This window comes from Sciurus carolinensis, unplaced genomic scaffold, assembly GCF_902686445.1.
Source record: "Sciurus carolinensis unplaced genomic scaffold, mSciCar1.2, whole genome shotgun sequence".
Taxonomy (NCBI): Eukaryota; Metazoa; Chordata; class Mammalia; order Rodentia; family Sciuridae; genus Sciurus; species Sciurus carolinensis.
Genome location: NW_025920137.1, coordinates 1592534 through 1608874, shown reverse-complemented (window position 1 = coordinate 1608874; position 16341 = coordinate 1592534). Strand labels below are relative to the sequence as shown.

Sequence of the window (16341 nt, the reverse complement as noted above, 5' to 3'; positions counted from 1 at the left end):
AGTAGAAGGAGGAGGAGAAGGAGGAAGGCAGGAGGGAAATGTAAGGAGGAAAATAAAGAAAGTATGAAGGAAGTAGGTCAAACTTTAAGAGGTATGTTCAAAAAAGGACTTGAAATGTGCTCACTGGCACAAGAAACTGAAGGCAAACAGGTAGTTTAAAAACATTTTAGATTTTGAGTAAAAAATAATGCTTAATAAACACCAATTTTGTACTAAGAAGTCTTTGAATATTTAATTTCTGGACAATTAAACTTCTCAGAGTTAAAGACAGTTTTCAGAGTTCAAAAAGTTCTGGAAAGAAACAAAGAGGATAATGGTCACAGATAATGGGGCACAGAGCCTTTGGCAATGGCAAGAGAAGGCAAGTTGTCTTTAGTTCACATATAAGGGGATTTAGAAGAACAAATGTTTAGAGAGCTCTACCTCAGGGGATTCCAGACCTTGAGCTGGACTCAGTGATTGAATAGGACTGGGGATGTCTTCCATGGAGAGCATGTGAGTGATCAATGTATGGAAAGTGGGGGACAAAAATTTGAGGCCAGGAGGCACTTTGAAAGCAAATGTTTCAAGCAGGATATTGTACTGATACTTCCTGAAAATAAACATACTCTGACCCAGGAATTCTTACCCTACATTCAGAGAAATATTTTAATTAGAATTTTTTACTTTTTATAATTAAGTGTGGCAAATACACAGAATAATGAATTTACCATCTTGACAGTTAAGATCATAGTTCTGCATTATTAAGTATATGCAAATTATTGTGCAGTAAATCTCCAGAACTCTCTAACCTTGAAAACTTTTGCCACAAATGAAAAATATAATTCAACAACTATTTATTGAGACTTTTTTTCCAAGTTGGAATACACATGATTAATAATTAAAAGTATACATAAAATGTTATTACAAATTTGCTCATTTTTCTTTAGTGATTTAAAATTATTCATGACATGGTCCAGTGGGTAGACACTATTTAATAGTGTCATATTTAAAACAACCACAGCAAAAGTTTTCACATACTTAGATCGATAGTGAGACAATGTTAGTAGAGTTTGTGTGAATCAGTATGGTGTAAGATTTCTAATGTGTCTCAGAAAAAATAAATTTTACTCATTGTTTTGTCTAGCTTAACTGTCATTCCATTACTCTTCTGGAGAAACCCCACTGCTCTGTAGCCACAGAAAATGGATCCCTACAACCAAGCATTCTCCATTCACATTACTATCTCCACTCTTACTCTCCTCCATTCAAGGGAGCAAAAACTATTGCCCTCAGTTATTTCTGTCAAAAACACAACTAAAAGTGTTGATTTGTTATTTAGACTTACTGATGATAAGTGAAACTAATTGATCCACAAAATCTGTCATTAGGAATTCCAAGAATCTCTTGGGACACTACATTAATTCTCTCTGAAGAAGACATTATATAAGAAGAATGACTCTGAAGAATTGCATTTTGACAAGCAATAATATATATTAATATTTACTACCATTAATAACTCTCCTCCTAAGGACATATAGAATGTGATCGCAGCATCATTACTAACAGTTAAGAGACAGATCTGCTCAGCTAGCAGCAATGCGAAAGGTTCCCAGATAGATTTGGGAGTTTAGTGAAGAAGGGGAATAAAATATCCTTAATACATCATGGATATCATAACATGAGCATTGCTGTAACAGCAGCTAAAGGATAGGTGTATGATTTTGAGTCATTTTCTTTTAGATTTCTCCCTCCAGACAGGAAGGAAACTGTTACTCCATCTTTCAAGCAATCATAATTTTAACCACATCCCTTTTCTTTCTGAAAATAGAAATCAGCATAACAAAACCTTACTCAGGTCAGTATCACCATGTATGGTGTCTTAGTCTCTTGTGTGCTGCTATAACAGAATACCATAGAGTAGGTATTCAAGAAAAACATATTCTCTTATAATACTGGAAGCTGAGAATTCTAAGATCAAGGAGATTATATCTGGAAATAGCCTTCTTACTTTTCAAAACCATGGAAGAAACAGAAAGGACAAGGCACTGCAAGATAAAGACAAACTCATCCTTTATAACAGCGGAACACCCATGATGGTGATACCAGGCTTATTGGTGATCAGGACTGAGCTTGTGTTCTACGGAGTCCAAGAATGAACACTGCAAACATCCGAAGCAAGCAAGCACAGTAAGCAAGAGTTAGGTATTTAAGAAAGTGATAGAGACAGAATCCTCTGGAGAGGAAGGGAGTCAAAAGCCCTCAGGAGAGTTGTCACTTGACTTTTTTCCTTAAATGAAATTTTCACTTTTTTTATTGGTACATTATAATTATACATAATTATTCATTTTTACAGTTTTTATGTACACACAATATAGCAATATGATTTGGTCAATGGTATTCCTCAGGATAATGAAATTTTTCACCAGATGTCATAGATTTATTTTTGTTGTTATTGTTCTATTAGTTATACATGACAGTAGAATGCACTTTGATACATCACACATAAATCCAATATAGCTTCTCATTCTTCGGGTGGTACGTAATGTAGAATCCCACCAGTCATGCAGTCATATATGTACGTAGGGTAAAAATGTCTGATTCATTCTACTATCTTTCTTGCCCCCATACCTCCACCCCTTCCTTTATTCCCTCTATCTAATCTAAAATAACTGTATTCTTCCTTAGCCACCCCCACCTGTTTTATGAATTAGCATCTGCATATCAGAAAAAAAATTCAGCCTTTGATTTTGGGGATTGGTTATTTTACTAAGCATGCTGATCTCCAACTCCATCCATTTACCAGCAAATGCCATTATTTCATTCGTCTTTAAGGCTGAGTAATATTCCATATATGTATATATGGAATATAAATACATATATATATAATCCTTTTCATATATATATATATATATATATCACATTTTCTTTATCCATTCATATGTTGAAGGGCACTTGAGTTGGTTTCATACTTTAACTATTGTGAGTTGAGCTGTTATAAACTTAATGTGGCTGCATCACTTTAATACGCTGATTTTAAGTCCTTTGGGTATACCAAACCTTACACTATACTACAGAGTCATAGTAACAAAAATGGCATGGTATTGGCCTCACTTGCCTTTTTTATAATCCTCAGAACATCTCTCTTTCATTAATCATTGTTTTTCCTTTCTCTCCCATATGCGTGCCTAGGAGAAAGAACATGGAAGATTTTTTTATATTCTTGAAAAATAACCATCAACTACCCTATTTTCTTCCCTTGAAAAAATCAGTCTCTCTTGAAACCCTCATTATTTTATCCATATTGACTGCCTGACTTGAAATACGTGAGTCAAACAATTTTCTCATTTTTTTCATTACCAGCCCCTCATCATTCTTACCTCCACTGACTGCCTGACCCTTTCCAATACCTCACTGGTTAAGATCCCTTGGCTTAATTACCTCTTGATGGTCTCACAGCTTAGTACTGTTAGTACTTAGTATAGTGACAGATAAATTTCAACGTGAGTTCTATAAGGGACTTCATTAAAAACATAAAATTCTTCCTCTCGATCCAAAAACTCATGTCTTCTTCACATGCAAAATTCAATAACTTTATTTCAGTAGCCCCAAAAGTATTAACTCTATCTCACATCAATCAAAATCTAAAGTCCAGAGACTCGTGCAAATCATTTGTGCATGAGACTCAAAGGCATGGTTCATTCTGAGCTAAATTATCTTCCAGCTGTGAGCCTGTGAAATCAAACCAAGTTGCATGTTTCTAAAATATAATGATGGAACTGGCATAGTGCAGACGTTTCTATTCCAAAATGGGAAATAGGAAAGAAAAGAAGTGATAAATGGTCCAAGTAATCCAAATCCCACAGAGGAAACAAATTAAATTGTAAACCTGAAGAAAATTTTGTTTGACTCCGTATCCCACCCTCTGGGGACCCTGATGTTGTCCCAATCTGGGTCCTGATGCCTTCACATGCTCTGGCTTTAATGGTCTTAGCCAATGAAGCAGTTGTCATAGTTTAGGGTCTCATGCCTGCAGCTCTCCAGGGTGCCATTACACACTGGTGGTTTTATTGTTCTGGGATCACAGTGGTGACCCTACACCCATGGTGTTGACTCTTTGCAGTATATCTGATCCCGTAGTTCTGCAGAGTATTGCCCTATTGAGGACTCTCTCTGGCGACTTTGATTGTGTAACGTGTTTGTGTTGGCCCCCAGGACACTGGTGTCCTTTGAGATCTAGGTGGAAGAAAATGTTTCCCAACAGCTCTTGAGTTCTGTGTGTCTTCATACTTAATAGATGCTGCAAGACATTCCCATTGCACCTTCAATAGCAATGTGCAAACCCACTTGTGAGCCTACTTGAGCCACAGTTAGGGTAACTGGAGTGCTGTGCCAGAATGTGGGAAGCAGGACTGGAATCAGTCCTGGACAGCAAAATCCAGGTTTCCTAGTGGGTCCTAGGACTCATTTTTGGCCAGTGTCCTTCCCGTAGGCCTTGGTCCCCTTGGACCTGAGATGAAAGGAAGGGAATCAGTAACCTCCAAAGTGACTTTGATGGCATTCTCTCATTATGCATGTGTCAGGATAGACTCTGATTTTGTACTATTAATAGTAGTCTTCCTATCACCTGCTTGTCTATACCTTTGGTTTCATTTCCTGAAAATACTCTTTCATTCTCTATCAAACCAGACTGAGATATCATCAAATCTAAAAGTTGTTTTCCTATTCATTATAAATTCCATATTTTTAATTTTCACATTTTACTCTATGCAGTTAAAAGAAGTCATGTGGAGCTCTAAATGATTTGCTGCTTGCTTATTTTTTCTGAGATGCATTCTAGTTTATTACTTTTAAATTCTGTTGACACAATTCAGTCAAGTTCTGTGTCACAAGGATGTTCTTTACTCTAGTTTCCAATATCTTATTCCTCATTTCCATCTGACATTTCATCAGAATTGCTTTCAAAATCCACATCTCTCAAAATTTTGATCTAAGCTAATTAAACAATTGCTAAAAATTTCATATATTCTCTTTTCTGAGTCCTCACTAGGATCACCCTTAATGCTCCATTTATGACAATATAGGCTTTTCCTCACCTGGTCCTTCAAATTCTTCCATTCTCTAACCATTATTCATTTCTAAATCTATTCCTTTTCCAGTTATCTTTTATAGCAATTACCCCACTTAACAGACCAAATTTTGTTTCTTAGTCTGTTCTGTGTTATGATAACAGAATACCAATAACTAGGAAATATTGAGTTCATAGTTCTGGAGGCTAAGAAGTCCATAAAGGGTCAGTATCTGGAAGGGTTTTTGTGCTGCATCATCCCATGGTGGAAGGCAAAATGAGTAAATCAATTTTAGGTGTATTTTATCATCAATAAAAGGGGAGACAATAATAATACATGCAACAACACGGAGAATTTCACATGTATGATGAATGAAAACACCAGACACACAAAATATTTGTGTTGTGTGATTCTACTTAAATACATTCTAGTCAGATCTAGAGATTATTTGCCATTAGAGAATTAACTAGAATAGGGCATGAAGCAATTTTTTCAGATTATAGAATTCTCTAAATCTTATTTGGTGTGGTGAAATGTGGCTTCCTGCAACTGGCAATCTCATCTAAAACATATAATCCAATTAAATAATGCACTTAAGGCCTGAATAGACATTTCTCATAAAAGACAAGAATGTTCAACAAATAAATGAAAAAATACTCAATATCATTATTCATCAAGAAAATGCAAATCAAAACAATATAGAGATATCATGCTATCCCAGTTAAAGTAGCTATTATAAAAAAGCCAAAACAAACAGAAAAATGCAAGGTCACAAAGAAATTAGACATTTTACATACTGTTGGTGGCACCTAAGTCATTGTGGAAAACAAACACTAGAGATTCCTTAATGAACTAAAATGGAAGTGCCACAGGATCCAGCAATCCCACTACTTGTTATACATCCAAAGGAAATGAAATCAGTATCTCATGGCAACATCTGCACTCTCATGTTTTTGTAGGAGCATTCATAATAGACAAGACATGAGATCAACTGATATGTTCATCAGTGGTTAAATGGATAAAGTAAATGTGGTGTGTATGACTGACAGGATATTTTTCATCTCTAAAAGAAGAATGAGATCCTAAAGTCATTTGCAGCAACATGGGTAGAATTGGAGGTCATCATGTTAAGTGAAACCAGTCAAATATTGGAAGAAAAATATCACATGTTCTAACTCACCTGTAGAAACTAAAAGTCTAATTTCACAGAAGAATGGCATAGAATAATTGTCATTAGAGTCTTGGAAAGGGTGATGAGAGAAGAGACTATAAGATGTTACCAAAACACTGCTAAGTGGGAGAAATTGGTTATATTTTTCTGAAATATAGTAAAACAACTATATTTTACAATCTATGACATATTTCAAAATGACTGGATTACTGTTAAAGGAGTTAAAAGTGCTAATTGTGATGTTTTGATCATTACATATTGTATATGTGTATCAAATTATTTTACTATACTTCATAAAGAGATGAAAATATTACCTCAATAAAAACTGAAAGTAAATGAGAATTTAAGACCTATGCATTTTAGTCTACGGAAAATCACTTCTATATTAGTCTGCTTTCCATTACTATGAAAAACACCTGAGCTAATTAACTTATAAGGAGAAAAGGTGTATTTTGGTAGATGGTTTCAGAGGTTCCAATAACTAATTGCTTGTACCTGTTTCTGTTTGAGCAGGTAGTGAGGCACTATATGATGGCATGTGCACATGGTGGAGGGAGATACTCAGCAGCTAGAAGGCAAGGATAGAAGAAGAGGAGGGGCTTGAACGCTACAATGGGATGACCTCAGTGAACTGACTTGCTTCCAGTGGGCCCCACCTTTTAAAGATTCCACCACCTTCAAATAGCATTGTAATCTGGGGACTAATACTTTAATATATGGTCACTAGACCAATGTCTCAAAAATAATTTAATTTGTGAATTTTACATGTTCTTACCTGGCTTGAATGTATAGGACTGGGCAGGTCTTATATATTAAATATTTATAGGTCCCTGATATTTTACATAAGTTTTATTGCTTTGTAAATAGAGAACAGATGAATTATTTAGCTTACCTATAATGATGGAAAGGGAGACATGACTGAAGAAAATGTACATTTTATACTGAAGTCTTCTGTTTTCATATTGAAAATTTTTATTTTAAAGTTAACATTCTAAGGTAAATATTTTCACTGATGGGGTGATTGACGTAGCCATGCAGAACCTCTGCATATGCATGTATTATTCAAAAGAGATTTTGAAACCTTTCTGGTTCCTATTTTCTTGTGTAAAATTGGCATTTTATAGTAATTATGCAAATGCCATTTTCTAATGAGAGTGTTCTTTTATTTATTTTTGTCCTTTAAGAAATTTTATGTAAAATATTAACTCATGGTATCCTTTAATTGAGGAAAAAATGATTCACTACTTTTTAAAATGTGAACATACAAATAAGATAAACCTTTTTATTTCCATCGGGTTTATTTTCACTTATATAAGCTTATTTTTCCCAAAATTTGCTGTATGATCACTACTTCTAAATCACATGCACACTGTAAATTATCTATGTACCACAGTGGAAATATGCTTAGTCATATTGCTTTGCCAGTTCATATTATCATGAGCAATAGAATCCAGAATTACTAGTCCCAATGTAAAAAGTTTATGATGCCAAGTAGTATAGTGAATTTTTAAAAACTCCTTTCAAAATTGCATGGCATTGCATTTCCAGCAACATATGCACTTGCTCTGTAAGAAAAAAAAAATCTTCATTTTAAATATTGAGGTAGTATCAGAAACAATACTATTATTTTTTGGATATGAGGTGTTGCAGGAAAGATCACATGTTAATGTATATGTCAAGCATCTATTTGAAAAGGAAAAAGTCATTAGAAATGTATGGTTTTATTTAAATGGAATTGCTTTTGCTATCCATTATCTTCCTTTCTCCTTTTGCTGTATTTTCCCTTCCACAGAAGAGAAGGGTGGGTTCATGAAGAATCTTGAAGAAACTAAAAGTATTGCCATTTACAAGGCAACATTGCCTTAAATGGAGGAAGGAATGAGGTCTAGGGGTGTTTTTCCCTCTCAGGCAAAGTGAAGAATAAATGGCAAAAGAGCAGACACCTCCAGAAAGGCATAGAGAAATATTTGTAGAGAAATAAGAACAGAAGAAATGAGATACTAAGAAGTTTCAGTAAATACTTAATATTTTCCCAGGAATAATTGAAGAGAATAGTTTCAATTTTAAATTTATGTTTTGAAATGAACAAATTATCAACCAAATTTGGACTATATTGAAGTGTAACAGCAAAAATCTTTGCCTTGTGTCTTTTGCACAACAATATTGTTTTAGACTTTTTAGTATTGAAAGTAAGTTATAAACTTTATGTTCATGAGAAAAGTGAATTGAATATTATTCAATTAATAATATGGAAGAATATAATTCAAACTTGCTAACCAGTACAAAAAAATGCATGAGAATTAAATTTGTCAGATAATTAAGAATATACTGAGATTACATTTTCAAAAATCAGGTTAATGTAGTTTATGAAATATATGATCAAACCCTTAGACCAGGTTAATTTTTAAAATTAAAAATAAATTAACACAGGCAAACACTGACGTAAGATAACTAAAGAATACTAGGCAAGACTGACATTAAGGCATAATATATCATTAGGTATAAAGAGTTTTTACATGATGTTTTTATATTAACTAAATAGTATACTCAGTTATAAATGAACATATGATTTTCAAATATCAAATGAGAAAAATGCAAAATGAAGCTACCATTATATATCATTTCACACACCTCAATGACAACACAGTATTATAAAGGTGGCAAATTCTATAATCTTACTTCCTGTTGGCATGAATATGTACTGCTATTTACACAGTACTGAATATAAAGCAATACCAAAAACATGATAGAGCAATTCTGTCATCAAACGTATACTCTTGTGGAACTTTTTCAAATGTGCGTATGAAGACCTGAAAAAGAATAGTAGTAGATACAAAGTTTGTAAGAGATAAAAATTAGGACCTACATCAATTTCAATCATCAAGAGATAGAACCTTGTGGAAGTAGGATGTTCAGTATGCATAAAATGTACTGTTGAAAGCAAATTAATAGTGTTTATATTATTTATTAAAACATCTAAAGTTATTACACATTGTTTCTAAATACAACAATATAAAATCAGAGTTTAAATTAATATGTGAGAATATAATGAATATCAAGATAGTGATTTCCCCTGGAGAGAGCTCTGTCAAAAGAGGAAGAAATTTTTCTTTTGTGGGCATTACTAGGGATTGAACTCAGGGGCACTTGACCACTGAGCCTCATCCCCCGTCTTAATTTGTATATTTTATTTGGAGACAGGGTCTCACTAAGTTGCTTAAGCCTCCCTTTTGCTGAGGCTGTCTTTGAACTCTGGATCCTCCTGTCTCAGCCTCCCAAGCAGCTGGGATTACAAGTGTGTGCCACCATGCCTGGCTAGAAATTTTTTATATTTAATTTTTAGGATTGATGTTTTTGATTTATGATTCAATATAAATTCACCACAATAAAAATAATTTAGCACATTCCTAATATAAACATTGATTTCTTTTTTAATATCTAAGGTTTTCAACCTTTTCTTTAAAAAACTGAATAATTTCCATGCAGCATCACTGAATAATTTCCATGCTTCTTTGCTTTATAGTTTTGGAGAAATAAAAATCATTTATATAAATTACATAAAAACCAAGGAAAATTTATAAGCTAATTTGATAACACATAAACATTTTTAAAGTTAAGCAAAAATATTCATTGTATTAAAAGTAGTAACATTTTAATCACAAATTATAAAATATAACATGATTCATTGCCTATCACATTTTCTTTTCAAGTATAATTTAAGTGTTCATGTCAACAATAAAATGACTTACCTACTTAAGAAAATTGCATAATTCACATTTTTCCTTTCTTCAAAGGGAAATGTAATATAAGAAATTTCTCAAAGTTACCCCAAACTTGAAATAGCAAAACCTGATAAATTATTTTGGACACTATTCTGGAAACAATTTTGTGAGATTCCAGTAAAGGAGCTGTTTTGGGGAAACTTTATTCAAACATTAATTTTCTTGGACAAAGAGAAGGAAGGAAGTTAAATATAGCAATGATTTGTGACCACTGTGAATTGACTAATTCATAAAATTTACATAAATTTCAGAGAAACACCATTCAGATATTAAACATTACTCAAATCCTCTTAAAGTAAGTCAAACTGAAAACATGTAACTCTTGTAATTATAAAATTTTATTAAAAATTAAAAAAATATATATTGGCTACATGGTTTTGTCATGGCTAAAATGTGGTGTAATTTTGGCTTGTTCGAGAAGAATATTACATTAAATGCAATGAAATACATCCTTTATTTTCTGGCAAATATTCATTATGATTCAAGAGTATGTCTGTTATCTGTGGTGTTTTTTTTTTTGTTGTTGTTGTTGGTTTGTTTGTTTGTTTTCCTCTCAACTGAACATCTGTTTTCTTAGACGACTTTTTTCATTAATAAGGATTCTGAACTTGGAAAGTAATCTCAAAATAAAGCACCAACTGTTCCTAAGACTCTCAAGTCTGTTTTGGATACCCTCTGGGAAACAAGGGCATGTGAGGCTGCTTCTAGGCTGCAGGCAGCAGAAAAATTGACAGATGTTGGTATTGCTGCTTAGATTAGTCCTAAAGATCACACACCTCCAATGATTCCAATCTCTCTTTTGTCTAATGGAGTAGGCAGAGAGAAAAGAAAAGTAACATGACCAAACATTCAGTGTCTTATATAAAAAGCCTAGAATGTATGTGAGTCCAGTAAGAACCTCGGGCTGTTCTACTGGAATATGAAATATATTAAGAACCATTTTAAACATTATCTAAAAGTCTAAATTTATGATCACTTACTTTTAGATGTTGGCATTCACTGATATTGCTGGCTCTATCAGCTGTAGAAAGTATATCTATCACTTTTCTATTTGCTATTCTCTTTTTTATGGTTGACTTCCTCATCTTGTTAATTTATTAAATAATATTATTTTAATACAATTAATGTTATTTGACACAAAATAATAAAACATTTCACTTTCTGATATATAGAGTGGATGTTTGATTGTTTAGAAAAATTTTAAAAGTAACTCCAGGAGATAATCATTTTTACTATTTTGACCCTTTGGAAGCTATTTCAGATTTTTAAATCCTAAGTCAAAAGTTCACTGATTAATTCAGTGTTGTGTTAAATATAGTAAAATCTTTTGTAGGAACTAATTGTAAGGGTAGATTTAAGTAGAGTTACATGAGAAATGAATTTATCTTTTCTTTTTTCTTTTTTCTTTCTTTCTTTCTTTCTTTCTTTCTTTCTTTTTTTTTTTTTTTTTGATACCAAGGATTGAACTCAGGGGCCTCAACCACTGAGTCATATCCCCACTCCTATTTTGTATTTTATTTAGAGACAAGGTCTCACTGAGTTGCTTACAGCCTCGCTTTTGCTGAGGCTGTCTTTGAACTCGCTATCTTGATACCTCAGACTCCTGAGCCGTTGGGATTATAGGCATGCACCATCATGCCCAGGGAGAAATGAAATTTTGATTTGGAAATATGCGTGAGTGATATTTTCAATTATTTTGAATTTCAAGTGCTTATTTGTGCTGAAGGTGTGCTATACACAATATAACTCTGTGTAAAATTTTGCAGCTTCAATTTTTTTAAGAATTTGTTTAAATATTATTTAAATGTCAGTGCACCTACATCTACTTACAGACTAGATATTATTATCCTCAATTCCACTTACAAAAAATTGAGAGATGTTAAACCTAGCAATATGAAGTGAGGAGCCAAGGTTGTTTGCCCTGTTGCTGTGGAAAAAAAAAAAGAAACTGAAGAAAACACTCTTCTAACTGCACCATTTTTAAGGTGTTATGACAATATTTTTCATGCACATAATTATTTGATGTAAAGAACTTGCTCTTTTTTATAATCTTTCAGAGGCACATTAAAAATAAGGGTTAGTAATCAAGAACATGATATTGAGAAAATGACAATAAATTGCCTTTCTTCCCTATCAGTTAAGAAGACAATTGATTATCACTAAAAAAATTAGGAGTGTTCAATTATAATCATGGGCTAAAATCAATGTCTTCTTTAATAACTTTTCATAAACTTTTCATTATGTTTTATACATCTATTAAATATCACAGTAGTTTCCAAATGTTGGAAAAATAAGTTAATTTAAACAGAAAACAGGAAATATAATTCTTGTTTTGGCACTATTAGCATATTACCAATGATTAGAAATGATCATTCATTTTTTTTTTTTACAGTCCATGAAAAGAGTATATTCTTTTATTGGGTTTTGTTCATACATGTTGTTCTCAATAATAAAATTCAATAAATTTGATTCCTTAATCATAAAAACTTGCTGTACACATTATATACATGTTTCATCAAAGTCTACAGCCATACAAAAACATCACAAGGATTTAATTGACTCTATGCATGGTACCATCACACAGGAGGGAGCTAATTAATTAATATACATTCAAAGATTAAATTATAGATAGCACAGTGTATTTGGCACTGCTCACTAATATGACATCTTCTCAGAGACAGGCAATCTCAAGCCTCTGTCACAATATACCAGAATTTGCTATTCACATTAAAACTAGTTTTTAAACTTTGTAACAGAACCAATTAGTTTTAAGAAGCAAAGCACAACCAGAACTGGGAATGGAATTCAAATTCTCAAACTTCTTGCTATGCTACAAGCTGTCATCCATAAAGTAGTTTTAATTTGATAATTTTTTTCATTGTGGGGAGTGTTGAGAAAAATTTAAAGAAAATAACCTTCAATACACATAGATACATTTTTCTTTACAGCTATCAGTTCTTTTGGCGGGAGTGCAAAGGGAGCCCTGATGATACAGAACTTGTGATAATTTTGGCAGGAATGATAGAATGACCAATATTATTCAAATTGTACAGACTGTACACGCAGTCAAACTCACCTGAGAAGATTCTGAAATGTGTATATCCAAATTCAGAACGCTTAGCAACATGTTTCAAGTATTTCTTCCTAGACTCAGGTCATGGGCTATAGATTTATTTTGATGTACATACACTATTATGAAATAGGAGAGAAGTGTAAAAACTCAATATTAACTCTTTAGGGACCTGAGCTATATGCCAATGGATAATTTGACTAACTTTATTTTAACAAACATTATATCTCTTCCCTTTAATTGACCAATTAATTTAATTCATTAAAGCTGAACGTACTCCAGAATGGTTATAAATAACATATCTATCGTATCTGCAAAAGGCAAAAATTCAGTCTTAAATTAGCCAAAAACAAAAACACAAACTCTCAATAAAACATGGATCACAGCACAGGGAAATAAATGAAAAATTCTCAAAGTTTAGATATGCTGTAGCTTCACACAAAACTTTTGGCAATAAATTAAGACTTTAAAAAAGGTTATATAAAGAACTATGAAGTGCAAAGTAATGTCACTGGACCAAAATTTAGTTTAATCATTTTTATTTCAAGTGTATTTTAAAAATCATAAATGGGGTTTTATAATCCAAAGCTGAAACATTTATTCATTGCTTTAGAATCTGCCAAGCAATTCCAGACCATGCTTTCCAAATTCAGTCTTCTTTGCTGTTTTCCAGACTTCTGAGACCTAGTATTTATAATACTCCATTCTAAATGTACAATTTTAGATTAACTACTGTACACTTGTTGGAAAGAGTTTTCTGAGAACAGTCCATCAAATATAAAGAATGGTTTCTGTCCAAGGATCAGTAGTGAGGGGAAAATATTAAACACCTTTCAAGAAATCATTTATTCATAAAAAAAAACAGAATCAGTGAGTTCTCTGTCCTATAAAATTAATCTAAATTATTTTTGTAGACTTTGGTAATATTCCCCCCCCCCACAGGCCTCAATCCTACTTAATTTTTTATGCAAAGTCACCACTGGAATTTACTGAGAAAAAAAAAAAATCCCAGGTGTTATTTCAAGGAAGAACAGTTTACTTCTAAGGAAATGAGCTGCCCTGGTAATTTCTCTCAAATGCTCATTTTAAATAAAAATAGCTAATGGAAATATTTTTTAAACCAATTTTGGGTACTAAGCAACATTACATGAAATAGAAAATCAAAACTTCTCTTTTCTAGGAAATTTTCCACCTTTACTTTAAAGAATACAATTTATTCACCTTTTTTTCCCTTCTGACTGCCTAATTCAATTTTTTTAAAATTCTGCATCTCAGTGTATCAAGAGTTCTTTTTCAAATGTTCTTTACAACACAGAACACAGACTCCGTTCTCAAGTCACACAGTTTAACTACACTGAAGTAAGAAATGAAAATGGACGGGTATTTTAAGATAGGTATTCTCTCTCCTCTGAAGAGGAGCAAACTTTTAACAAGTGAGCAACACAGAACTCCATTCTCTGCAACTCCCTCAAACTAAGAATACCTCCATTTAATAATATATTATTTTAAAAAATTAAAGTTTGGTCACTAGGAAAGACAGAACAAAAATTACTCCCTTCTCCCCAAACAACAACCCAGTTTTAGTCACTCCCTCCCTTTACTCCCCACAAAAACAGGGAAGTAGTAGGGGCCCAAAGCTTTACATGTGAAATCTCAGCTCCTAAAACACTGCTGCTATTTGCTCAAAAGTTGTAGGTCTACTTATTTCATTCTCCAATACTTCCCCCATTTATAAGTTTATTTCCATACACACACACACACATGCACACACACTTGCACACACTCATACACTCACTCTCAAGTAAGACACTTTTTTTTGTTTGTTGATAAATTATGAAGAATATGAATTAGGTGTGCACAGGGTTTCATAGGTGCCTTGTAAACATCAGAGTCACTTGGGTCCTTTTCTCCAAAAGCCTGAACTCAAATTATGCAACCAGGGATCACTACTTTCCCAGTCGCTGTTCGCAGGCTGCATATTGACGAAGGGCAGAGAAAAAGTCCTCATAACGGATGTTTAGGTGGGAAGGCAAAGAGACAATCTCAGTCAATCTGATTTGCCAGGGAAGAAAGTCTAATGTGCTGTCCACAGGACCAAACTTCAATACTAAATCAGGAAAGGGAAACCATTTGAACTAAGTAAACTGTCTAACATATCTACATCCAAATCTGTAGATCTCTTTTGCTGCTGGGCTACTAACTGCCAAAAGTCCTGAGCAGCTCTCACAATATCTGCTTTTCCATCTTCTGGGGACAGCACCTTCACTGCCAAATGGCAATTTAAAACTTGATCATCTTTGTCATTACTATTTGCAAACCCTGGTGAGTATTTGGAACAATCTAGGCCCAGAAGTTCCTGCTATTGTTTTAAAATTTCATCCATCAGTCTGGAATTATTTCTTTTGAAAATACCTTGGTGGTCGTAGACACTAATGTAGGAGATACCCACCGCCGTGCACCAACCACACCACGATGCTCGTGATGTCCGAGAAGCTGGGTTCCTGCTCCTCCGCGGTGATCACCAGGTCCAGGTGTACAGGCAACTTCTCCAGGGAACCGCCGTCCGCGCGCCAGCGCGGCGGGGGTGGGCGGCGGCCGGACCCGGGCCCGCGCGCGGGTGCGGGTGGTAACGGCGGTTCCTGCCTACTGCCGGGGGCTTACGGAGCTAAAGCCGAGCGGCTCTAGGACCGCAGCGGAGGCTACACGGTAGCAGCGCCTCCAGATCCAGTTCCAGGTGCCGAACGGAAGGCGGAGCCAGGAGGTGAGCCTGCGGTGTAGACAGAGCAGCGCGTGTAGCACCCGCCACACCAGCTCGTACAACCCCGTCATACTCTTGTGGCGCTCGGGCCCCCACCCCCCCCACTCCCCCCGCTCCCGCGCCCGAACCCCTTTCCACTGCCGATCATTCATTTTTTAATTGAGGGATTTTTTTTAGCAACTTATGTTATGGTTTATGGATTCCAGGTCTAAATTTCTTTTGCAGAATCAGGCCACTATGTACATTTAAAGTGTAAAAATGCTAAGAAATACTGTGTATTTTCGAAGAATTAAAGATAAATTTGAATTTTTTTTTGTATTTACTTGGAAGCGATTGTACTAAAATAACATTCTTTAAATGTCAAGCAACCACAATTCTAAGCACAGCTTATATTACAAAGATATAACGTGGTATTTAAAAAATGTTATTTGTAAACATTTTATTCATAATAAGTTATCTATTCTAATGCAGATGTTTAAATAAAATTTAAAGCACAATATGGTAGATACTAA

General features: G+C 34.0%; 1 pseudogene; it reads right to left on the bottom strand.

Moving 5' to 3' along the window:
- Window positions 1-14935: 14935 nt before the first annotated feature.
- On the bottom strand, window positions 14936-15900 carry LOC124974211 (dehydrodolichyl diphosphate synthase complex subunit NUS1-like; annotated as a pseudogene).
- Window positions 15901-16341: the final 441 nt, after the last annotated feature.